Source organism: Schistocerca americana, chromosome 8 (genome assembly GCF_021461395.2).
Source record: "Schistocerca americana isolate TAMUIC-IGC-003095 chromosome 8, iqSchAmer2.1, whole genome shotgun sequence".
Taxonomy (NCBI): domain Eukaryota; kingdom Metazoa; phylum Arthropoda; class Insecta; order Orthoptera; family Acrididae; genus Schistocerca; species Schistocerca americana.
The window spans coordinates 128,664,816-128,690,414 of record NC_060126.1 but is presented as its reverse complement, the minus strand read 5'-3'; the positions used below and the strand labels follow the sequence as shown (position 1 = coordinate 128,690,414).

Genomic DNA, 25,599 nt, shown 5'->3' with positions numbered 1-25,599 from the left:
GGATGGTCATTGGTGAATGTGGATATGCTGAAATATGTTTTCCTACTGGATCTCACATGTGCTCGATGAAATTTACGTCACGGGACAGGCCAGCGCATTTGCCAAATATCCTTCTACTCCAAGAGCACCTCCAACAGAGCTGTTCGATGCGGCTGGACATTATTACTCATCAGGAGCCCTGTACGAAACTTAAGTGCTTTCATAGTTTTAAATAATGACAGTATTTGGGATAAGAATGTAGTTGGGATACAGATGGTTTGTGAACTGATAAAAATTCTTTAAAAATAAACCAAAAAAGTGAAATAATAATCATAAATTTATGACGCACGCTTTACTATATATTTCCACACAGAAAATTTGAACGAAATTGTTTCCAGAGCTTTAGTATGTCTAATTGTAATTGATATATCGTATAAGAATTTGAGCTTCATGAACTTTTTATTTTTCATTTTCCTTAAGGGATACGAAAATGTTGTTGATTTAGTTTGTCCTGAAATGGCTACATGCGACTGCCTGTAAGTAAAGAATGGATATGGTAAATACGATTTGAAACTTTGTCCCCGTAACTTGCTTATAGTGACAGCAAATGCAATTTTAATTCGCTTCTTACCTGGTATTCACTAAGACCTCAATAAATTCTAACTGTATTTCAGGATTCTGATTGCATTTCGTACTTCATGTAAGCACATTAGGCCATAGCAGCAATATGTAAATCATAATTTATGTTGGCAGGGGCTAATATTTTTGTCATTTCGAAAGGCATATTCGTATAGGAATGTCAACCTGTACAACAGGCAGAGATAATGGACTACTGCAGTGGTCACCGTCATAGTCTATGACACTGATGTATACAAATTATCCAGTTAATAAGATGTAATTTGTAATACGATAAAATGAAAAGTGAATTTCTTGTTCGTGAGTAAGTGGTTAGCTTCACAAACTACAGGTATGATGCCGGACATCTATGATGCCCTTTTGCCTACGATAGTTCAAAATTTTCGACAAATAGTAAGTCTTAGCACAAAACCGGTATGCAGTATGAGAAACGATTAAAAATTTTCTAATGATGCCTCAGTCATCTGTATACGATTAGCATGTCTTGAAGAAAAGGGATGTTGACTTGAGAAGTAATATATATGAATAAAACAGAAGCCAGTGCCGAATGCACCTTTGGAAAGACAAACGTGGGGAACAAGTATAATGTCGCAATAACATTATGCCTTTGCCCACCATTAACACCTGCACCATGAAAACAATCATGTTAGACAATGTTCCAGGATGCATTAGCTATTACCACCTCTCACCACTTGGGGGAAAATTCAACTTCCCAGAAATAGTGTTTTGGTACAGCAGTGGATATCTACTATGTGATGTGCAATACCTGACATGTATTTACATTCCCCTAAAAGCTAAAGGTATCATTTTGCTACAATGGAAGAGTAAAAATAATGTGTTTCACTTTCTGACTTTCAGCAATAGAAAAAGATCAAAAAATGTTGTGTGAAAGAGCTGTTGGCTGTGGTCCAGCACAAAACATTGTGCTCTAGAGTTTGCCTATGTCACACCAGACTCTGGCCACCAATTGTGGAAGTCGGCTGATAGGGACCGATGGCCAGTCATGTGACTGTGACACGTCATTTACTGAACCAATGATGTATGCTGGTGCACTCGCTCTGCCAAGCATGAAATTATTTCCTTTTTATTTTGACTTTTCATGTGAAATATCTGTGATGAAGCGAATGAATACAGTGTGGTAACTTAACTGGTGTGGCCTTTCTCAGGCAGAATATGTCAAGAGGGATGTTTAAGAGTTAAGATTTCCATGGGAAAAAAGTCAGGATTATTAGTTTGTAGCTGTGTCTGTGACAACTACAGATAAATTCTTCTCTATTATAAGTTTCTTTTCTCAGGCATTATCTCTCGATCTAGGACTGTTATACTCTGAAGATGGCTTCGAAAACATGAAGCTCTGGAAACTTTGTCTGTATTGAGAGTTCTGCCATAAAGAAATTGTGAGGTTGATGACGCATAACATACATTGCTACAGATAGGCTAAGTGGTTGGCAGTGAATGCCTTCAAGAACGCTGTTAAATTTCTGGTGGAACAAGATGCTGAATGAAAGTGAATAGGCCAATGCATGTATTGTCGTGTAACTAACGCTCTAGTACAAAGCTAAAACAGATGCCCTACACTGATCTCAGTGAAGGTTGTTACGCGAACTATTAAACAATGATACGTTACTCTCAATGAGTATTCTCATGTTGCTCAAATAATTTGTTTATTGTAAACAAAAATCAGTTTTAAATGCCAGGTAAACATTTCTGACTGTACTGATGTTAGCCTCACAATGATGTAATGTTTCTGTTGTGGTAACAGCAGAGCCACAGCGTCTCCAGCGTCTTCTCTGTGCCCGTGACGTCGACACGTGGTGCTGCTAGTGTATTGGCTGCGCTTATAGTATGCGGATGCCCACCACAATAGAAAAAGAAAACATCGTCGATGATGAGCTGCTGTTCTCGTTGCCTGGAAGGTGGGTGTCCACCCTGATACTAATGACTTTGTCGCTGCTGGCTGACCTGTCACAGGGGACATTAGGAGTGTCCAAGACAACCGAGCACACCTGTGGACAACAAAGACACTGATTTAAGTGCTGGTGCCTATGCCACATAAGAGAAATGTCAAATTTAAAGTTTTATGCCAAAACACGTAGACCTTACACATAAAGAGTAGAGGGAGGTGCATATCACAACGAACAGTTCATCAAAAGGGTCAGTTTCCAAGTATTAAACAAATTTTAAACCGGAAACAATTATTACATTTTAGAAGTTTCGCCTCTTTAGCTGTTACCACGGATTTCAAACATTTAAGCTACAGTTTCTACATTTTATAGTTATACTAGGGGCATCCTCACATTTTAATCTTGTCATGTGGCTTTATGGTTAATGATACTTTGACAAAGGTAATGATATAAATTAATTTTTGCCTAGTGAAGTTACTAGTGCCTATATTTTGTTAATTTTTGTTTGTTTCATTGTGCTCATAATGTTTGTTACTGTTTATACCATTAAGTTGCACCATAATATCCAAAAGTGTGAAACTAGCTATGGATGAAACTGGCTAATCGCCTAACATCTTTCAGTACAATCTTCTCGTACTTCCAGCCATGTCAAGAAGTCATACTTCCATGTGTTTCTGGACAAGTTGCTATTAGCCCACTGTGAAGCAGTAACCGACTGTTGCCTGGTTGCTGTCCTCATCTTTACTTAGCCATGGAACCAGCTGCGGCTAAGGCCATCCACATAAGACTTTGAGGATATAGCCTTGGATACAACTCGCAGAAAGTCAAGTTGCTCTTACTACCTTTTCTACAACTCATTCGCTGTCTGTTTCTTTTACAGCAGAGCAATTCAAAGATGCTGTCTTTAGACAGATGAATGATGCAACTAAGTACTGTAATAATTTACAAATTATCAAGGTCCAATTTTTGAAAGAATATTGGTCTACAGCAATTCAGTGAGAACTGCTCATACATTTCTGGATCGAAGACTAGTTCAACCTGTCCAGGGCACAATGAAGGCAATCTGTAAGTACTCATGTGGGGTGGCTGTACAGTTGTTGTTGTGGGTATAAAGCTTTTGTTACCATTCTGTGTTTGGTGAGAACTTGTAGCACCACTCCATGACAATTACGAGAATTATGAACATTTTCTTGAAAGAGTCTAATATTCTCATGGCCCTTACAGTACAGTGCAAAATATAACATAGGAGCTGCGGGAAGGTGGAAGACTCGTGCCACTTATGATGATGTCCACGGCAGGCAACAGAATTTCAATCATTCTGATGACCAGTTTTAAGTAGAAAACTGGCAAGTAATAGTGAGGAACATAAATAAAGTGTATATAGCAGCTGCCACAGGTGACCTTGGTGGGGAGGAGGTGCACTCAGTGGGGGAACAAGATTGCTGAATAGCTTGGTTGGGCAGCTGATGGGAAGTTCTATTGAACTTTGTAAGAATGGAGACACTAATGAGTGGGGGAGACATTCCTGCACCACTGAGTGTGTCTGAAGAGTCACCTGACTTGCACCCCAGTTATTATTATGACATAACTGATGGATTAAATGCTGCTGGTACTATTGGGATAGTGTGACAGTTTGACAAAAAGCAACTGACTGGAACAGGAACAATAAGAAGTAAAAATTCGTTGATGTGGCAAGTGTGAGGACTTCAGGCTCCAGAACAGTATATGAAAGACTGCAAGGAAGCAAGCACTTCTGAACTGCAAGGGAGAGAATTCAAACAAGAATGTTCATTACAAAAGCACAAGAGTGCCTCTGGACAGCACTAATATGATTTATAAATTCGTATTTGATGGGGATGCCAAATATGACTGCCATCAAGGTTGGACAGCACTCATGCAGTGTGCTTTTAGACTCCCACACTCAATGGTGAATAGGAAGAGCAAAGAAAGAAATTCGATGCCTGTGACTGAGTTGGGTAAAAAAAAAAAGCCAAAATAAAAGAGTTGTTTTGTGGGGGAGAGCTGGTGCCCATTTCAGCTGATGTCAATCCGATTGTAAAAGTAGCAGTAGGTTGCTTAGAAAGTGAGGTACTGGTTGACAGCTGTTCACAGATTTCTGTGACTTCACCTAGCAAAATGAACACAGTACTACTGCTGACCTGTAACGTTAAAATTTTTGGTGCTACAGGGATGGTGTCCAAAAACAATCCAACATGAAGTCAAACTACTCTTGCAATTCAAAGTTGTGGTCACAGAATTGCACATGTTAGAGAATTCAGAAACTGTGTTAACATGATCATAGGTATCAATTCTTTAATATAAATTGTTGTGATGTAAATGTCAAGTGGTGTTGTATAATAATGTACATGCAGTGCTAATGTTGGTAATACGCACCTGTGTGTGGTTTTTCTGTATATTGTTGTTCTTGTTGTACGTACTTTGTGTTGAACCGGTACCTAATAAACCATATGTATTTCCAATCATCATCATCATCATCATCATCATCATTTAAGACTGATTATGCTTTTCAGCGTTCAGTCTGGAGCATAGCCCCCCCTTATAAAATTCCTCCATGATCCCCTATTCAGTGCTAACATTGGTGCCTCTTCTGATGTTAAATCTATCACTTCAAAATCATTCTTAACCGAATCCAGGTACCTTCTCCTTGGTCTGCCCCAACTCCTCCTACCCTCTACTGCTGAATCCATGAGTCTCTTGGGTAACCTTGCTTCTCCCATGTGTGTAACGTGACCCCACCATCTAAGCCTGTTCGCCCTGACTGCTACATCTATAGAGTTCATTCCCAGTTTTTCTTTGATTTCCTCATTGTGGACACCCTCCTGCCATTGTTCCCATCTACTAGTACCTGCAATCATCCTAGCTACTTTCATATCCGTAACCTAAACCTTGTTGATAAGGTAACCTGAATCCACCCAGCTTTCGCTCCCGTACAACAAAGTTGGTCGAAAGATTGAACGGTGCACAGATAACTTAGTCTTGGTACTGACTTCCTTCTTGTAGAAGAGAGTAGATCGTAGCTGAGCGCTCACTGCATTAGCTTTGCTACACCTCGCTTCCAGTTCTTTCACTATGTTGCCATCCTGTGAGAATATGCATCCTAAGTACTTGAAACCGTCCACCTGTTCTAACTTTGTTCCTTCTATTTGGTACTCAATTCGTTTATATTTCTTTCCCACTGACATTACTTTCGTTTTGGAGATGCTAATCTTCATACCATAGTCCTTACATTTCTGATCTAGCTCTGAAATATTACTTTGCAAACTTTCAATCGAATCTGCCATCACAACTAAGTCATCCGCATATGCAAGACTGCTTATTTTGTGTTCACATATCTTAATCTCACCCAGCCAGTCTATTGTTTTCAACATATGATCCATAAATAATATGAACAACAGTGGAGACAGGTTGCAGCCTTGTCTTACCCCTGAAACTACTCTGAACCATGAACTCAATTTACCATCAACTCTAACTGCTGCCTGACTATCCATGTAAAGACCTTTAATTGCTTGCCAAAGTTTGCCTCCTATTCCATAATCTTGTAGAACAGACAATAACTTCCTCCTAGGAACCCGGTCATATGCCTTTTCTAGATGTATAAAGCATAGATACAATTTCCTGTTCCACTCATAACACTTCTCCATTATTTGCTGTAAGCTAAAGATCTGGTCCTGACAACCTCTAAGAGGCCTAAACTCACACTGATTTTCATCCAATTGGTCCTCAACTAATACTCGCACTTTCCTTTCAACAATACCTGAGAAGACTTTACCCATAACGCTGATTAAAGAGATATCTCTATAGTTGTTACAATCTTTTCTGTTTCCATGTTTAAAGATTGGTGTGATTACTGCTTTTGTGCAGTCTGATGGAACCTGTCCCGACTCCCAGGCCATTTCAACTATCCTGTGTAGCCATTTAAAACCTGACATTCCACTGAATTTGATGAGTTCCGACTTAATTTCATCCACCCCAGCTGCTTTATTGCACTGCAATCTATTGACCATTTTTTCCACTTCCTCAAATGTGATCCTATTTCCATCATCATTCCTATCCCATTCTACCTCTAAATCTGAAACATTACTGATCGCATTTTCACCTACATTGAGCAACTCTTCAAAATATTCCCTCCATCTGCCCAAGGCATCCACAGGATTCACCAGCAGTTTTCCTGACCTGTCCAAAATACTTGTCATTTCCTTCTTACCTCCCTTTCGAAGACTGCTGATTACACTCCAGAATGGTTTTCCAGCAGCTTGACCCATAGCGTCCAACCTGTTTCCAAAGTCTTCCCACGATTTCTTCTTGGATGCTGCAATTATCTGTTTGGCTTTGTTTCTTTCTTCAACATAATTTTCTCTGTCTACCTGGGTTCTGGTTTGTAGCCATTTTTGATACGCCTTCTTTTTCCTTTTACAGGCTGCCTTGACTGTATCATTCCACCAAGCTGTTTGCTTCATCCTACTTTTACACACTGCTGTTCCAAGACATTCTTTAGCCACTTCTAGTACTGTGTCCCTGTACCTTGTCCATTCCTTTTCCAATGACTGTAATTGACTACATTCAACTAACTGGCACCTTTCTGAGACCGCTGCTATGTACTTGTGCCTGATTTCCTTATCGTGAAGTTTCTCCACTCTTATCCTCCTACATATGGACCTGACCTCCTGCACTTTCGGCCTCACAATCCCAATTTCACTGCAGATTAAATAATGATCAGTGTCATCAAAGAATTCCCTGAATACACGTGTGTCCCTCACAGCCTTCCTGAATTCCTGATCTGTTATTATATAGTCAATGACAGATCTGGTTCCCCTGCATTCTCAAGTATACCGGTGAATGTTCTTATGTTTAAAAAAGGAGTTTGTGATTACTAAGCCCATACTGGCACAGAAATCCAAGAGTTGTTTCCCGTTCCTGTTGGCCTCCATATCCTCTCCAAATTTACCCATAACCTTTTCATACCCTTCTGTTCGATTTCCAATCTGGCGTTAAAATCACCCATGAGCAGAACACTGTCCTTGTCCTTTACTCTAACAACTACATCACTGACTGCCTTATAAAAACTATCCATCTTATCTTGATCTGTCCCTTCACAATGCGAATATACTGACACAATCCTAATTTCTTGCTAGACACTGTCAAATCTATCCACATCAGTCGTTTGTTTACGTACCTTATTGCAACTATGCTAGGTTCCATTTCTTTCCTGATGTAAAGCCCTACACCCCATTGTGCTATTCCTGCTTTGACTCCTGACAGGTAGACCTTGTATTCTCCCACTTCCTCTTCTTTCTCACCCCTTACCCGAATGTCACTAAACTAAAACTAAAACGTACTTACTTGCAGCCTCTGCCAGCTCTACCTTCTTCCCAGAGTAGCCCCCATTGATATTAATAGCTCCCCCATCTCATTACCATTTGTTTGCCAAGTCGTATCTTTGGAGTCCCTGGTTTGTCAGTTAGAGGTGGGACTCCGCCACCTCCAAAGGTCCGAGGCATTTTGCTCTGATTGTTGCCAGCATCATATTTAAAGTACCAGGGAAGCAGGTTGCTAGCCTTACTTGCCCCGAGTCCCATTGGGTTTTACCCCTAACCGCTGAGGGAATAACTGGTGGATTTAGTAGTCTTTGCCGCATGAGCACAAAGGTGACCACGACTCAGAATATGTCTGAGATGCCCAGCATTATTCCAAAGTAACTGGTATCCCGACTGACGGGATCACTTACTTGGCCACTCATACGTTGCCCGTGGTTCATGAACTAGGACATGACTACAGGAACCCACACCATGAACCACATGTATTTCCAAATATGCAAATATTTATTTTTCTAAGAAAATCTCAGCAGGTTATGGGCCCAGGTGTGTGTTAAAAGGACACTTGTACAAAAATAATAACGTAGCTCTGTGCAAAAGGTTTTTAAAGTTATCTCCAAGAAGACATTTTTGAAGTTGTTAATTCCATGCAACCACGATGGATTCAATGAGAATTATCAACATCGGAGTTGTGGAAGGCAAAACAAATTGGAACATTTGGAAATACAAAATAAGTATTTGTCTATGAGGAATTCCTGGTGCACTTGATGTTGTGGAAGGCAGGACAGTGAAACCTAGTATTATTTCAGAAAGCGCTACCGTTGAACAAAGGGCGATCTATAAAAGTGCTTTAGAAGCTTTTAACAAAGTAGACAGCAACGCTCTACTTGTTTTGACTACAAATATGTTGGAAAAAACTTAACTGAAAATAATGCATCTAAATACAGCGTATGAAGTGTGGACAGAATCACACAAAATATTTGATGGTGTCTCTGAAGACAAAGTGTACAACCTTTGTTTGGAGTTCTTTAGTTACAAAAAGGCTCCTGAAGATGATATTGTGACACATATTTCCTAACAGAAATATTTGTGGAGTGAATTGAAACCAGAAACGACCAAAGATATCGTAAATAATTCAGAATTGCCTGATTTGTCTTTTATTTGTAAAATATAAGGAACACTACCAGAAGACTATTTTTTGTTTAAATCTAGTTGGATGCTAACATATAGAGATGACAGAACAATTGATAATTTAACAAATCAATTGTGTGCATATGAAAAAGCTCTGAGTACAAAGGAGGGTGATTTTAGTAAACAAGAAGCCCTCACTACAGACTCATCAAGGCTGTCATTTCAGCAAGTAAATCCAACAGGGAAAAAGAAATTAATATGTAATTACTGCAAGAAACCTAACCATACAATTAAAGTGTGCAGAAAGTGGGCAGCGGATGGCAAACCTCCAAAACCAGCTACCACAGATACAAATATGCTACTTCTTGCTATGACATCTTCTGTGATGAACTCTGAATGTGGAAATGATGACTGGTATATAGACAATGGTGCAACAAGTCATATTACAAATGACAGGAATTGTTTCAAAACATTTCAGCCTTTTCTAACAAAACAGTCAGTTACTACAGCTAATGGTGACATAATTGAAGCAATTGGAAAAAGGTTCAATAGACATTAAAGCAGCAGTTGGAGGAAAATGGAACAGAATTACCTTGACAGATGTATGGTATGTACCTCAGATTCACAACAATCTATTATCTGTTCTTGCAATAAAGGATAAACATCCAGAAAGTAAATTCACATCAACTGCAGAAATTTGTCATCTTAAGATTGATAATGTTACTAGATTGGCAGTTGTCTGTGATTGCTTTGCAGGCCGTTTTAAACTTGCTGTAAGAAATGTGAAACCTAGCTCCCTCAGCGCAGTTAATACCACTAGCAGAGACAATATGTTGCAGCTTTATCATGAAACATTTGGAAACCAGAACAAGCCGCCATGTGAAGTCTGTACTTTGTAGCGAGTTAAATAATGAGGTGGAAATGGACAGTGAAATTTTTAAGGCTGTATTTATGTCAAGGCTCTTCGTTTGCCATTTGGCAACAGAAAGAGGACAGCAGAACCAGGTGAACTTATTCACGCTGATGTATGTGGTCCGTTTCAAGTACCTTCTGTGTCAGGGCACTGGTATTTTGTTCTTTTCAAAGATGATTGTACAAAGTTTAGGGCAACATATTTCATGCAAGAAAAGTCTGGAGTTGCAGAAAAGTTAAGGCAGTTAATAGCTGAAGCAAAAGCTGCTGGACATACCATCAAGGAACTTCTGAGTGATAATGGGAAAGAATTTGACAACAAACAAGCAAAAGAGATTCTTCACAAAGAGGGTGTAATTCAACGCCTCACAATGCCTTACACTCCAGAACAAAATGGGTGCAGTGAAAGAGAGGACTGCACAGTTGTGGAAACTGCCAGGGCCATAATGCATGCACATGCAAACATTCCACAGAAACTTTGGGCAGAGATGGTGAACACCACAACCTACATTCTAAACCGAAAAGGGCCTTCCAGGATTCCAGGAACATATTCATATGAATTGTGGTATGGAAGGAAGCCTAGCCTGAAACATCCGCAGGTGATAGGCTCCACTTGCTATGCTCATATTCCAAAACAACAGAGGAGGAACATGGACCGAAAAGCACTGAAATGTGTCCTTATTGAATATGATCACAATGAGGGTTACAGAATTTATTGTGGAGAGGTGTGCACACTCATTAGGTCATGAGATGTCATCTTCGAGGAGAGGCCACTGAAGAGTGAGAAAAGTTCAACTCTTCCAGTGAATGTTTTCAGTCATCAGGATCCAGTACCTCAGACTGAAGACCAATGGTATTGATAGTGAGAGTGAAGAGGATGGCAGTTCCTTGGATGTAGATGAAGACCCTCAGGAGGAAGATCAGGAAGACACAAGTGCAGAAGTTTTACCATGTCTGTGTGATCGGTTAACCCTCAGACCTCCACAAAAGTTTAATGATTATGTAATGAACCTCTCAATATCTTTCCAAGAACCAGGAACATACAGCGATGCCATGAAGTCTGTTCAAAACGATTTCTGGAAGGAAGTTATGGATTCTGAAATAAAAGCTCTTCAAGAAAATGAAATGAGGGATGTGGTTGACCTACCATATGCAAAGATGTCCATTCGTAATAGATCAGTGTATAAATTCAAACAAATGCTGATGGCTCAGTCAATAAATTCAAGGCAAGATTGGTGATTAAGGGTTATTCACAGCAGAGAGGAGTTGACTATGAGCAGACATTCAGAGCACGTTCAGAGCACTGCTAAGTGTTGCTGCAAGGGAGAGCATGAAACTTTTACAAATTGATGTTTCAACAGCTTTTCTTTATATTGATTTAAAAGAAACCATTTATATGCAACAACCTCAAGGATGTGATGATGGGTCTGGGAGAGTATGTTGCTTGAAGAAAAGTCCATACAGACTGAAACAGGCTCTGCATTGCTGTAATTAGAAGTACAGTAATCATCTCACTAAACTGGGCTTTCTGAGGAGTGAAGCTGATCCATGTCTTTTTGTGAGACAGTAAGGCTGTAAGAAAATATTCCTTGTGCTTTATGTTGATGATGGTCTGATTGCAGCTCACAGTGAACAGGAATTTGAAGACATTATCAGTGATTTAAGAGAAGAGTTTAAATTTACTTCAGTGCCTGCATCATTTTTCTTAGGTCTGGAAATTGATCAACAAGAACGTGGAACTGTATGTGCAAGTCAGACTCATTACACAGGAAAACACCAGAGCGTTTCAACATGAAGAACTGCAAGTCTGTACCTACACCCATTATAAATGACAATGATACAGAAGAAAGTCCTTGCAACTCTGAATTTCCATACAGCCAAGCTGTTGGAGTACTGATGTTTCTGATGTGTGGGAGACGTCCTGACATTGCATATGCTGTCAGTGTTGTATCATGAAATCAACAGATTGTGATGTAGTGAAAGTTAAAAGAATCTTACAATACCTGAGAGGCACAACAAATTATGGACTTTTATATAAAAACAATTCTAGGAAGCAGGTTTTAGAGTGTTATAGTGATGCTGACCACATTGGTGGTGATCTTGGCTCTGGGCTCTCAACATCTGGTGTCCTTTGTCTGTACTCTGGGGTACCCATCACCTGGATTAGTCAAAGGCAATCTTCTGCTGCCATATCCACAACTGAAGCTGAGGTTGTGGCTGCCAGTGAAGCTGCTCGGGAAATTGTCTGGATCAAGAAGCTTCTGACAGAATTGGACCAATTGGAGGCAACACCAGTTCTGGAGGTTGACAATGAAGCTGCTATCTGGCTTGCCCAGAATCCCAAGTTTCACTGAAGAACGAAGCATACTCATATAAGACATTTCTTTGTTTGTGAACTATTTAGTGCTTATGAAATCATAGTTGCAAAAGTAGATACTGTAGAACAACTTGCTGATATACTAAAAAAGCCTCTGTTTTCGATTAGATATCAGTATTTATGTAATAAGATTAGACTTTGCAAATTATTAAATAAGGGAGAGTGTTAATGTATTTTACATCTTTGGTGTTCTTTAATAACTAAAGTCAGTATTTCATGTTCAGTGGTTAGTAATATGCACCTGTGTGTGGTTTCTCTGTATGTTGCTGTCGTTGTTGTACGTGCTTTGTGTTGAACCAGTAACTAATAAACCATGTGTATTTCCAAGTATGCAAATATTCGTTTTCTAACAAAATATCAGCATGCAGGAAAAGGCAGTCATCAGATCAGCGTAGTTAAACACTGTCAGAGTGAGCTAGAACTTGGACGGTCTGTTGAGCGCTGTTGGTAAGTGGGGTGTACTCAGCCCTTGTGAGGCAAACTGAGGAGCTACTTGTTGGAGAAGTAGCAGCTCCGGTCATGTAAACTGACTAACGGTCAGGAGTGCGATGTGCTGACCACATGCCCCTCCACATCCATATTCATTGATGCCTGTGGGCTGAGGATGACAAGGCGCCCATTTTGGTACCACTAGAACTTCATAGCACCTGTTCATGCTGAGTTTACTTAGGAAAAGGCAGTAGTAACATAATTTTTTTAGTAAAAGGAGCCATTTCTGGGAAATTTTGAACTTCCAAGTAGGACCAAAGGTTGTACCAAAAAAGAAGTATGAAATATAAGTTATATAAGTTTATATTGTTTTGGAGTTCAAAGGGAAGCAGAAAAAGGATGTAAGAGTTATCCTCTGGAAGGAGGACCAGAAACAGATCCGTGGAAATTTGATCAAGGGATGGTGGATGAGGCACATTAAAAAGGGTATGAGGTTTCCTGCTCTGTGGGAAACTTCACAATGAGGCGACTGTGCGTACTTGAGCTGGGTAGAACAATGCATTCTTTCCTTCTTCTATTCTCTTCCTCTTTTGTTTAATATATTGTTGATAATCTTCAGTATGTGCATATAGACAACTGAAGTGGGGAAGTCATTAAAATGGCAAGAGAATATGTGAAGTAAGTCAATGGTTGGATACAGGATATCATGAAGATATCATGATAAACGTAAAATCCCAAAAGTAGAACAGTGTGAATAGAGTTTTGAAATACAGAGAAAATAACATGGGGGACATGCAGTGAAAACAAGACAAAATTCTGGGTAAATCACAACATTGGAAGTAACACTCTGATATACAAGTATGAACAGTGTTTTTATGGTTTAAGTAAAATAGGTTACAAGAGGAATAAATATAATACAAATGTTACTTGGAACTAAAGTAACAGTGCGGAATGTGTAATATATACAATTGCAAGGATCTGATGTTAAGAAGATGAGTGATTTGTGACACAGACAGGTGTGTGACCTGTATATTTTATGTGATTGGCTAAGGAAATAAGAGACTGAGCAGTGTGGAGCACCAGAATAGGTGGACTCAGGAGTGTAAATATAAAAAGATCTAGTGATTGAGTAAATGTAGCAAATGCAATCAAGAAAGTATCATTTTCAGTCTATGAAAAACAAAAAAGTACATTAATGGACAGCGAAAAAAGTCTATGGAGTCATGAGTGGTATTCCTTGGACAGAGTAAATCATAATGAGCAATAATGGTAAGCTTCCATCACTAAAGTCATGACTAAAATTATTCTGAAAGTATTTGGAAAATGCAGCATAACAAATTAATCTGTGTGTAGTTAGAAAACAACCTTTGTTACATGGTGTGGAAAATGGTACCATTCAGGTGTCATTGTGAGGCTTATATTCTGAGATATATGAACCTAGCTCACATCTTGAGAAAGAGGGCTCTGGAGTAGTAATTGAAGTGGACCATGGTGTTGATGAGAAAGAAGGTGTCATGGCAGACATGGCGGACAGCAATACTCTCTTTTGTCCCATGCCTAGGGTTACATCTCAAGGTGGAGGATCATAATCACTTACCTCATATCTTATAGGTTAACACACCAGCACTAGCATGTGAAACTGTGTGGTGAAGTTAGATGCGAAGTGTTAAGTGGTACGACAAAGTAACTGTGATAACACTACATACATAGCATAAAGAGATACTCTTACTGAAATATGTTGTATTGGAATTAACTGGTGTTACTATCAGTGCATGTTTTCTTAAGATATACAGGGTGATTCAAAAATGCATGTAAATATTTCAAGGGTGTATTTGCGAGGTAAATATAAGACAAAAATGTTCTATACAATTTTTTCCATATTTGGCTTATTACAGAGTTATGAACAAAACAGGATAATACATTCAATACAACGTAAGGTATTTAATTCCCAGAGTTCACAGTTTAATTACAGTACATTTGGACTAACAACGCAAACTGATAAATAAACGTGACGTAACAAACTGAAACAATTCCTCGCGAACACTGTATTAATTTAGGTCCTGTTGATTGAACTACAGCAATGCACAATAACTAAGGAAAATTGAAGCATTTTACAGACTGTACTGTACTGTACTGTATTTGCACAAATTTTAATGCAATGCATGTTCAAAATGCTGTCCCTGAACTTGCAGACAGACCCGTGCTCGTCGCATCAATGATCTCTGCACATTACACAGTCCGTTCAACTCTCCACGAATAATTTCACAACCACCTTCAATTCTTTGTTGTAGCACTTCTCTGTTCGGTACTGCAGAAGAATACACCAATGTGTTTAGTCGGCCCCATAAATAAAAGTCTAAAGGGTTCAGGTCAGGTGATCTGGCTGGCCAAGCAATTGGTCCTCCGCGACCTATCCATCGATGTGGATACGCAGAATTGAGGTACGCCCTTACGTTGCGGCTGTAATGGGCGGGAGCACCATCGTGCATAAACCACATGGTGGCTCGTGTTGCAAGAGGGACATCCTGTAACAATCCAGGCAATTCTCCCTCCAAAAATTCGCAGTACGCGTGCCCATTCAGCCTTGGAGGCAGAACATGAGGTCCGAGTAAGTAATTCCCCACAATACCACACCAAATGTTTATGGAGAATTGATGTTGATATCCACGCACAATTCTCGCGCCAGGATTCTCGACAGCCCACTGGTGCATATTATGCGAATTGATTACACCCGCACGAGTAAACATGGCCTCATCTGTGAATAATATCCGCCGAATGAACATTGGATCATTCAAATGACGCTCTTGTAACCACTGGCAGAATTGCTGACGGCGAGGATAGTCTTCAGGTGTCAATTCGTGCACTTTTTGCAGGTGAAATGGATGCAACTGTTGTCTCCGAAGCAGCCGCCATACAGTAGATTGTGGAAGTCGTACAGCTGCACTAATTTGTCTCGTACTGATAGATGGATCTTGGTCTACCAGGTCCAAAACATGTTCCTCGACATTCACTGCATGCTCAAGTGGTCGACCTGAATGTGCCCCAGTACGAATGCCATACTCCCGCATACGTCTGTCCACAGATACAAACGTCTGATGACTTGGTAACCGTCTTCCTGGAAACAGCTCACTGTACCTTCGTCTTGCTGCAAGTGCATTTCCATCTGCTGCACCATACACAAGGTGCATATCAGCATACTCACTGTTTGAGTACATCATGTGCACGAAACCTTTAGCCTTCCGACGATGAATGAACGACAGGACGTACTTTTCCGTTACCAACAACATCAGCGCCATCTTCCGTACAGTAGGAGTAAACATCACGTGCAAACAAAAACAAACACTATTCATGCAGTTTCGAATCAACTGTTGGGAGATACGTATGTGAATTACGTACCAGAATATGGCATCCTGCTGCTTGCACTGCCGTCGTTTTGATACGGACATGACTTTCGTATTTAACGATAACTCTGGAATTAAACGTTTATGAAAAAACATTTATAGAACATTTTTGTCTTATATTTACCTCACAAATACACCCTTAAAATATTTACATGCATTTTTGAATCACCCTGTATAGTGTTAAATGTTGGGGGGTGTTCTAAAAACTGGTAAGACTTGGTAAAGGAAATGAAAATGCCAGAATTGAAGGCTGTGAACAGTTGGGGCCAGGAGAAAATGTGAGAAAGTAAAATATACCTACATGATGTAGAAATAAAGGAAAGAGAAGTTTATTATGTACCGAGATTCAGAGCTCATAGAAGTTTCAAAAACAATGTGAGAAGATTGAGACATGGCAGTGGTAGATTCTTCCACTTTGCATGCTCAGCAAACTCATAGCTAATCTCTCGATAAATTAAAATAATGAAGGAGAGTGATAAGTATATGCAGTCACAGGATGATGGGCATACAATTTGATTACAGTAAGTTTTGTGAAAACATGCTTTGTGATTTGAGAGTTAGATCTCAAGATATATCAGTTTCAACTAAGCACTGACATTAGAATTTGTAGGACCACCTGAAGGCAAGAAGCTACCATTGTTGCATAGGGAGGAAAGGGAGGGGGAAGGGGGGACAAGGGCACCACGTCATTAGAGCTGGCAGGAGAGCATAGTTGCTGAAAGTTTCTGGAGAGCTGACATAAGGTTTCGCTAAGGCACAAACAATTAGTAAGACTGAATTTCTGAGGACAGATATCCCTTGGAAATTAGTGAATAGATGAGTCCAAGGAAAGGACAATCAAGGAAATTAAAATAGTACATCCGAAAAATGCATTTTAAGACAGTAAAAATGAAACGAAAATTTTTCAGAGAGTTTTGCTAAAGAGTATCAAATGGCTCTGAGCACTATGGGACTTAACATCTATGGTCATCAGTCCCCTAGAATTTAGAACTACTTAAACCTAACTAACCTAAGGACATCACACAACACCCAGCCATCACGAGGCAGAGTAAATCCCTGACCCCGCCGGGAAACGAACCCGGGAACCCGGGCGTGGGAAGCGAGAACGCTACCGCACGACCACGAGATGCAGACTAAAGAGTATCCACTGGAGAAAACAATATAGGACACTGCAGTTTTGATAGACAAATAACTGATAAAGTAGCTTGTCTGCTGTCACAGCAGCCTCATATGTTCTAAGTAAGACAGACAGGCCATTGAATGGAAGAAAATGTCTTGGGGCTTGGCTGATGTCGGACCTACTTCAGACTGTAATCTGCCTTGGTTACATCATCCACATAGGCAGTCTTTTTAGTTGCCGTTTCAATGTTTATTTTTCCTGGTGGCAATATCTACAGACTTAGATGGAGGTAGTTTAAGAGAACAAAGCATATGGGAGGCCATACATCATGACTCAACCAACTGTCGGTCAGTGGGTTGAGACCTTCATTGGTATACTGGCTCATTGTTGTAACAGGATGTTGACGATGGCCGTGTGGTTGAGTCCAGGTTGTTAGTGTGATTTTTGTTCTGAAGAAATCATGTGATTTTATTAAAGGCAGAGTCCAAAACTTTCCTAAGAGCCACATGGCACAACATCAAAGGGATTTTAAGGTTATCTATGAGTAACTAAATACGACACAATGGGATTGTTTTGTATCCACATTAGTTTGTCTCCCAAACTCCCTGAATTCAGATAAGTACTGTTCTCAATTTTGGATAAATGTTGTGCATTCTTAATGTCAACCTCATTGGCAAGTAAGGGGCCTCAACAAAATGGTTGATTTTATCACATAGTCTGTTCTTTCTGTGTTGGTACACTGACCCTTTTCCGAGTGTTATTGTAGTCATGCAAGATTCAGTGATGTGTGCAGACTGGAGTGCAGCATAAAAAGAACTGCCTCATAGGTAGGGATTGTGTTGCTGGACTTAAGGCATGTAGTCTCTTAACGTAGGTCTATGATAAAATGAAATTCTGCACTCCTGTTAGATTGTCAATTACCGTCACATGCAAGTTGTTCCATATTATGTTACCGTACTGTGTATTGTCTTGGTTGTTTCTCTCTGTGCAGTCCAGTGTACTTATTTATATTAACATCAAATTGATAAAATATGTTCACAAAATAACCGAGAGAAGGTCAGTTTTTAGTTCTTAACAAGCATGAAACAAAAATTTGTTTAATTCACATACTGTGTAAATTCTCTTATGTCTGTAAATAAGTAAAAATCTGTTCTTATTTTTAAACACACCCAGTGTTACATTAAACTTGTTGAAACTGCTGAAATTTTCCTGTTTGTAAAAGTTAACTTCTTGAAAACTAGCAGTCATAAAGCTTTGGGCAGCGGAAATGATAACAGTGGGATATGACAATGACAAGCTCCAAATGGTGCACTGGAGGCGATACCAGTGCAGCATGCTAGTTGTCAGCAGCCAACTGCTTTAAACTTGACCATATATGCCTTCTTGCCTCTATACACCCAAGATCCATATAGCATGTAGGAAGGTAGGAGATGAGGTACTGTTGGAAATGGACCTATGAGGGGCCATCATGAGTTGTGCTTGCATAGCTGAGTCAGTAGAGCACTTGCCCACAAATGACAAAAGTTCCAGGTTCACGTACTGGTCTGGCACACAGCCTTACTCCACAGGAACTCTCAGATCAGTTCTTGCTCTCCTGCACAGTGAGAATTTATTATGTCCTTTCCAAGGCAGGCCATTCTCACATGTGTCATAAGGCCTATAACATCTATCCCTCAAATAATAGTTACCAATAGGTGCTGACGTAAAGAAGAAATTGGTGCAGGAACAGCTCTTCATTGTGTCATTGTGCCCCTCATCAATAGTACTCCATGTCCCAATATATGAGGTATATATTATTCAACTGTATGTTTTAAATGTAATCTCACTGTGTCACTACATTTACACAATTAAGGTTGCTGGGAACAAAACATGAGACAAACCTGAGCAGTATACAATAAAAGCATATGGGTGATACAGCAAGAATGCATTTATGCATGTTGACATCAGCAAATACTACAGGACAACTTTGGCAGTTTCTTTACAAGCCTTTAAGATTTTCCACAGTAGATGCATTAGCTTTGCTGTGAATGTATTTATTGTAGAACATTTGACAAAGGCAACTGGAACAGCATGCAAAAGAAAATACTCTGTAATGAGTCACTAGATACCAATGATTGCTTATATCAAAACACTCACTGGATAAAACTCATTGATCTTTGGAAACTTGTCAGCATAGACAGGATTCAAACCACCTAATTGTGTTTCATTGGAGAGCTGGTCACAGAGGCCATGATAATAATTAAGAATCTATTCTCTGCAAAATGGGTTTTTATTATTTCAGAGCCTCATTGCTCACTATTTTTTTAATGAGACAGAAATTAGCATCATCAACAATTTTACAAACATTGATTGTTTGATTTTTATTAATGCACACCACTGTTGCTTCTCTGAGGCTTTGCAGAAATGCAGTGTCTGCCATAGACAGAGGTCATATTGGATGTGGTATGCAATGAAATTAGTTAAGGCTATCACTTCTCTGAGAGACAGATGCGCTTGTCTTGCACTGAATGACTTTTGAAATTTCTTACATGGTTATGCATTCAGAGTTAATGCCCTACACCGATGCTAACAGCATGCATCCCAGTAACAGCAATGCATTCATGTGTGAAGTCACATAAAGTTGATACCCTATTAGTGTCATTTTGATCTGGGGCATGGAATTTGGGATTCTGGTCTGCTACTCATTTTGTTTACTTAGTAGCATTTCACTTGCAAGTGCTGGAATTTCCAACACTTAATGCAACATACAGAGCTGAGAGAGATCACGGAAAAACAATGTAGGATACACTAGATGCTGAAGAAAGATACCTTGAAACAAAGGCAAATGCTTTTACTTGAGGTTGACAGATGAAGTGAATGTGTCATTGCTTACTAGGCCATTCATTCTTTTCATTGTGTTTATACTTGCTGTACTGAAATAAAACTTTCACAGTTGTGAAACAACTTGAGGTGCTCATAAACAACAAAAGTAGATGAGAAATTGACACTGCACACTTATTGAAAATTAACTATCAAATTATTAAGTTCTATTTGTGCTTGCACAGGTTAAGATGAACATTAAAGATTAGCTGGAAAGCTTCTACTTTATGGGAAGAAACCATTGTTAATACCACAGTTCTCTTATTACTGCTTCTTGCTTTGAATTTACAGAATTCTAGTTATAATTATCACAGAACAAATCTGCTTTCAAGTAACACTTTTAATCACTTTTTCGCAGAAGAAGCTGACTTGCACTGTGGTGTAGTGGTTATTATACTAAACTATTGAATGGGGGGTGCTGAGTTCAAAACTCACCTGCAGTATACCATTTCAATTTCTATATTCAGTTTGAGTACATTCTAGAAGTATCCACAAATGTCAAGAATCATCGTACTGGAATGTTCTATATATGTGTGTGTGTGCGAGTGTATACCTGTCCCTTTTTTCCCCCTAAGGTAAGTCTTTCCGCTCCCGGGATTGGAATGACTCCTTATCCTCTTCCTTAAAACCCACATCCTTTTGTCTTTCCCTCTCCTTCCCTCTTTCCTGATCAAGCAACCGTGGCTTGCGAAAGCTTGAATTTTGTGTGTGTGTTTGTGTTTGTTAGTGTCTCTATCAACATACCAATGCTTTCATTTGGTAAGTTACATTGTATGTGTTTTGGCCAAAGGCTCTGTGCTCTTGTACATGCAAGTGCTGAATAAATCTTCTTTAAGTGAAGTAAGTGTCCATCATTCATCTAAGTACACCTTCTTCTACATGACATTATTCTGCTGGAGATGCTGGGTATTGGAACTTGTGACGACACAGTTGCTCCCATCAGGCCACAACAGAGCCACTGTTAATGTGGCGAGAAACCTGAGTGTGGGCCATATTCAACAGATTGCAATCTACCGGAGACAGAAGAAGAAGAGGATATTACAATGACAGCGACTGTGTGCCACCACATGAGACATCCTTCTGGGTTCTCTGGTGACGATGGCCAAGATCCAAACAAGTGGCTGAAGGTATATGAGCATTTGGCCAAATTTAACAAATGGGATAACACTGTGTGTTTGGCTAACGTATTTTTCTACTTGGAGGGCACTGCCAAGCAGTGGTATGAGAACAACGAGGAGAAGTTAACAAGCTGCGAAGTATTCCGGGTGGAACTGCGCAAGTATTTCAGTGACACACAGTGACAGAAAGGCAAGGCTGATGATAAATTAAAGTGCAGGGCACAGCATCCACAAGAAACTACTGCATCCTACATTCAAGACAGCTTCGAGCTGTGTAAAATAGTGGATCCTAGAATGAAGGAGGAAGATAAGGTTGCACATATCATGAAGGGTGTTGCTGAGGACATGTATCAAGCCCTACTCCTGAAGGAGGTTTCGACAGCAGATGACTTTATAAAATGGTGCCAGTATATTGAGACAATGCATCAAAAAAGAATTACATGCAAGAAGTTTGAACGGCCAGATTAGCACTGTAGACTATCAACCAATAAGCCAGAGAGCATACCATGTGTCAGCAACTGAACGTCAAATAATTTGCGATGAGATAGAGAAAATGACGAAAAACGACTTCATTCAACCTTCGCAGAGCCCATGGTCATCACCAGTGGCCCTTGTCAGGAAGAAGGATGGCAGTTGGTGCTTTTGTGTTGATTACAGGAAGCTTAATAAGATAACTAAAAAGAACGTTTACCCTCTTCCAAAAATTGATGATACACTAGATGGTCTGAAGGAGGCTAAGTTTTTCTCAACCATGGACATGTACCCGGGATACTGGCATATTGAAGTAGATAAGCCTGATCATCAGAAAACTGCATTCATCACCCCTGAGGGCCTGTATGGGTTTAAGGTAATGCCATTTGGTTTGTGTAATGCACCAGCAACTTTTGAATGGATGATGGATAACCTTCTACGTCACCTGAAGTGGACGATTTGTCTTTGTTATTTAGATGACATTATAGTGTACTCAGAGACATGTGATGAACATATCAAAAGACTGAGGGCTGTTCGTAAGTGTCTCCAACAAGGCAGACTGAAAGTCTGTCTTTGGAGCAAAAGAAATCAAAATACTTGGACACCTAGTGTCAAACTACAGTGTGTGGCCAGACCCAGAAAAGGTGAAATCTATAATGGAATTTCCTATTCCTAAAAGTATTAGAAATGTGGGAAGCTTCCTCATATTATATTCTTATTACCATTGTTTTATCAAAGACTTTTGTATCAAAGCCAGGCCACTCCATGAGTTGTTAAAAGCTGATGCTAAATTTATCTGGGGTGATGCTCAACAAGATTCTTTCAATGTGCTGTGAAAAGTTCTGAAGACTGACCCTGTAATTGGTCTGTATGATGAGAGAGCACCTACAGAACTACACACAGATGCCAGCGGTTATGGGCTTGGTGTTGTTCTGGTGCAAATTTCGGATGGAAAAGAAAAGGTTATAGCCTATACTTCTAGGGCACTTACAAAAACTGAGAGAAACTACTCAACTACAGAAAGAGAATGACTTGCTGTGATCTGGGCCATGTGCAAATTTTGACAGTATCCCTATGGAAGGCCATTCACAGTTGTTACACACCATCATTCATTTTGTTGGTTGACAGAATCGAACAGGACGACTCGCCAGGTGGGCACCATGTTTTCAAGAGTATGACATTACCGTAGTGTACAAAAGTGGAAGAAAACACCAAGATGCAGACTGCCTCTCAAGAAACCCTGTGCAAGACCATCAAGGCTTGGTGAAGATAGTGACTGTCTCACTACACTTCAGGATCTCTCTGCTTAGCAGAAGGAGGACGCCAATATATCTCAAATTATGCTTGCCCTAAATCAGTCAGAGGATGTGAAAGGACAATTTAAGGTAGTTAATGGATTACTTTGCAAGAAAAACTTTGATCTGTTTGGAAAGAGGTGGCTACCAGTGATTCCTGAACACATGTGCTCAGATGTTCTACAGAAATTCCATGACACACCTGAGGCTGGACATTTAGGATTTGTTAAGACATATGATAGAATCCGCAAGAGATTTTTCTGGCCAGGTTTATTTAGGAGTGTCCGTCACTATGTATCGTATTGCAGAGAGTGCCAGAGGAGAAAGGAAGTTCCTCAGAAACCATCTGGCCAACTCATACCAATTCCACCAGCCGAAACACCTTACCAGCATGTTGGGATTGACCTCCTTGGATGATTTCCAACGTCTGCTAGTGGAAATAGATGGATTATTGTTTGCACTGATTATCTGACACACTATAACATTACAAAAGCTGTGAAAACAACTGAAGCATCCGAGGTAGCCAAATTCATTGTGGAAGACACTGTATTAAAACATGGTGACCCAAGGTCATTAATTACAGATCGAGGGAAAGTTTTTCAATCGAATCTTGTGACAGAGATAAGCCGTCAGTAACATTAATCATCACATGATGACTGCCTACCATCCGCAAACTAATGGGCTTACTGAATGCCTTAATAAGACCTTGGACAACATGCTATCATTGTTTGTTAATGTTGAGCAGAGCAGCTGGGAGGGGGTGCTACCTTTCATGATGTTTGCCTACAACACCGCAAAACAAGACACCAAAGGATTTACGCCATTTTTCCTGGTGCATGGGCGTGAGGCGACTATGACAATGGACATTGTGTTTCCATTACATCTTATGGTGTGGACGATGACCACATCAGCCACCTGTTAACCAGAGCTGAGGAAGCTTGGCAGTTAGCTCAACTCTGCATGTTGGAGGCTCAAGAAAATGATCGCTGAAGGTATGATGTGAGCTACCGCCCTGTTGTCTACCAGCCTGCTGACCTCGTTTGGATCTTCACTCTGGTTCAGAAGGTTGGTCTCTCTGAGAAGCTCCTCAGGCCCTAATTTGGACCTTATAATGTTGTAAGACAGTTGTCTGATGTTACTTAAGTTGAAGATTTTGACCCCGACGCAAGATTAAGAAAGATCAGAGATACGGTCCAGGCCCTTCAAATGAAGCCCTACAAGGATCATGCTACCCAGGGTAAATTCAAAGTTCTGGTGGCAGGCAACAAGCAGAAACATGATGAACAGCAGAGTGGCAAAAGAAGTTCTAAGAAGATCACCGCCAGGGTAAGCATCAGTCATCAAGGGTCAGGGTGTGCAGTATCGATGACTCGTTCCCGGACTAGGACAACGTAACACAGAGATGCAGTTCTCTTAAGGAGGGAGCAATATCACAGAACAAGCTGAGTAGTACTGTGGTGTAGTGGTTATGGTACTAAACTGTTGAAAGGAGGGTGCTGAGTTCATAACTCATCTGGATTGTACCATTTTAATTTCTATATTCGGTTAGAGTACATTCTAGAAGTATCCACAAATGTCAAGTATCACTGTACTGGAATGTTCTGTAGTTGTACATATACTGTATGTGTTCTAGCTGGAGGCAGTCCTCTCCCCACTCTTATATGTAGAAGTGCTGAATAAACCTTCATTAAGTGAAGTTAGAGTTCATCATTCATCTAAGTACACCTTCTTCTATATGACAGTATTGTTCTGAACAGAAGTTTTTAATCTACACAGTGGCAATGACTCACTCAGTGATTTGCACCCCATAAAATTACCAAATGTTAATAACCAGAAAGTCAAAACTGACAGTAAATAATGAATTATTTATCAGCAGCTCTCAGCAGTTTTGTGAGTATAATTTTTTTCAAAGGCAGTGCAAAAGTTACAGTACAGCTGGTGTATGACTGCCACACTAGTGGCTCTGCCTCAGGTAGGATAAGGTATGCCTGGGAAGATAATGGGAAGTTATGTGCTAGGTAAGAACTTAGAACTGATCTTGCACCTGGGTTTTTTGAAGGAACAGAATCCATTTGGAGATGGGTTGTATTTAAAGTAGAATAATGATGGAGCAAGATATTTTTTAGCTGTGGTGGATGGTGGAATACCACTTTGGGAGGAGTGGGAAAGAATACAGGTAGAATGTATATCAATCCCGAAACCAAAGATGCACTTTGAATAATGTTAATCAACAACATATTTATATTTCAACAGTGCCAATGTCAATTCCATGTTAAAATTAGGACGCAAAATAGAAATCTCACATTCAGTCTGTGTTGGGGAAAACCAAGTTACATCAACTGAATATTACAGCACCACACATTAGCATACGACCTGATACCAAATGTCTCACATCACTGTATACTTTACGTAAGTGTATTACAACAAATTATATCCATCATTGCAACAATAATGACACCTGTAAAGCTTTGATTAGCTAATTAAGTAACAGAGTGGTACTTCGAAAGTAATTTCTTGAGCAAATTTTAAACAAACAATATAGTTTCATATTTTGATACAACCTATTTATTTAATAAAGAAACAAGTTAACGATAATACCAAGTAATGTATTTGAATCTTAAGGAAATGTTAACT

General features: G+C 39.8%; 1 long non-coding RNA gene across 2 annotated transcripts in view; it reads right to left on the bottom strand.

Moving 5' to 3' along the window:
* Positions 1–2,262: 2,262 nt before the first annotated feature.
* The window catches only part of LOC124545420, a 78,766-nt gene continuing 55,429 nt past the window's right edge, over positions 2,263–25,599 (bottom strand). For both annotated transcript variants that reach the window (XR_006967625.1, XR_006967624.1), the window contains exon 3: positions 2,263–2,621. This is a non-coding gene — a long non-coding RNA (uncharacterized LOC124545420). The remainder of the gene's footprint in view (positions 2,622–25,599) is intronic.